At 36.0% G+C, this 1,807-nt stretch overlaps 1 non-coding gene across 1 annotated transcript; it reads left to right on the top strand.

The window, feature by feature from the left end:
• The first annotated feature begins 274 nt into the window (after positions 1–274).
• LOC133089206 (U6 spliceosomal RNA) lies at positions 275–377 on the top strand. The gene has a single exon (XR_009700592.1). It is a non-coding gene; the product is annotated as a U6 spliceosomal RNA (small nuclear RNA).
• Positions 378–1,807: the final 1,430 nt, after the last annotated feature.

Here is a 1,807-nt window from a genome sequence, read left to right as displayed (position 1 = left end):
TAAAAATTGGACCATAACCACAGATATAGTTAAAATTTTACAGCCCTTGAGAGAATATGGTAAAAAAAATTAGGCCAATCAATTTTTTAAATGTAGGTGGTGGAGATAATTTTCTAAAATAATAGAAATCATCCAAATTGATTCAAAAAGAAAAAGAGGATTTCTGTTTCTGATAAGACAACAGACAATATTACTAGACTAAACTTCCTATTTTAAATAACTAAGATGCTAGATAAAAACTTTAAAATGTTTTATTAAGAGCACTGTTGAATGCTTGCTTCAGCAGCACATATGCTAAAATTGGAATAATACAGAGAAGATTAGCATGGCCCCTGCACAAGGATAATACACAAATTTGTGAAGCGTTCCATATTTAAAAAAAAAAAAGCACTTTTGAGCTGTAAATAAAGTAAGAAATTCTCAATCCAGGGATATAGTGATGGTGTGAACCAGAGAGGTAAAATGAATTTGAGGGCCTTTGCCAAACTAGGTGAACTTGGGTATCAGTTTTCATAGTCTCATGGCACATGGAGTACAGGAGGAAAATTTTGTGATCTGCTCAAAATAGGAAGTATAAGAAGAGATCTTTCCCCCTTTAAGTCAAAGACCCCGAAGGGTTTCACCTTAGTGTAAGAGAGAACTAGAAATACTGCTCACTTTCACCAAAGATTACATGAAAATCTGTCTGAAACTTGGCAGTTTAGCAGAGGAAGGCAACAGCCCTAAAAAACTGAATTCATAATCTGGCTTAAGGTGTGAGATTAAATTTGCACTTAAGGTGCAAACTTATAGTGTCTGAATCATTCTTAAACTCTCAAACTAAAAATTTAATGTAGTTCCAAATAAAATGTTATCCTTAGCTCTGGCAGAAACAAAATGCACACACTTTCTGAAGGAACCCACATAATACCAGGTCTCCATGAATCTTAAAAAGCAAATTTTCAATGAAATTGAACTACTCACAGACAAAATTCACTAAACACATGAGAAAACAAGGCACTCTTAACCAAGAGAAACAACAAAATGGGAAAGGATGCATGAAACTTCAGATATTGCAGTAACTTGACACAAAATATAGATAGTCATGTTTTTATATATTCACAAAAATTAAGGACAGTTTTTAAAAATGTGCAGAGAAGAATCTAAAAGACTAAGCATTTTGAATAATGAAAATTTAATAATTGAAATTTTAAAAACATAAATGAATACATTTAACAGTAGATTTGATTCAACTAAAGATAGATTAATAAACAGGAAGATTTATATGAGTAGATTAATCAGAATGTAGCTGCAGTGTGTTGAATTGTGTCCCCAAAAAAGATATGTTCAAATCCTTGGCACTGGGACTTCCCTGGTGGTCCAGTGGTAAAGAATCTGCCTTAAAATGCAGGGGACATGGGGTCAATCCCTGGTCAGGGAACTAAGATCCCACATGCCATGAGGCAACTAAGCCCGCGTGCCACGACCACTGAGCTTGCACACCTCAACTAGAGAGCCTGTGTGCCACAAACTACAGAGCCCACATGCTCTGGAACCCGTGCACCACCACAGAGCCCATGCACCCTGGAGCCTGCGCGCCACAACTAGAGAAGAGAAAACCCACATGCCACAACTAGAGAGAAGCCCATGTGCTGCAATGAAAGATCCTGCATGCCTCAATGAAGATCCCGCGCACTGCAACTAAGACCCAACGCAGCCAAAAATAAATAAATAAATAATAAATAAATCTTAAAAAAAAAAATCCTTGACACCTATGAATATGACCTTATTCAGAAATAGGGTTTTTGCAGATGTGATTAAGTTAACA

The sequence above is a fragment of the Eubalaena glacialis genome, chromosome 3 (genome assembly GCF_028564815.1).
Source record: "Eubalaena glacialis isolate mEubGla1 chromosome 3, mEubGla1.1.hap2.+ XY, whole genome shotgun sequence".
Lineage (NCBI taxonomy): Eukaryota > Metazoa > Chordata > Mammalia > Artiodactyla > Balaenidae > Eubalaena > Eubalaena glacialis.
This window is presented reverse-complemented; position numbering and strand designations above follow the sequence as displayed.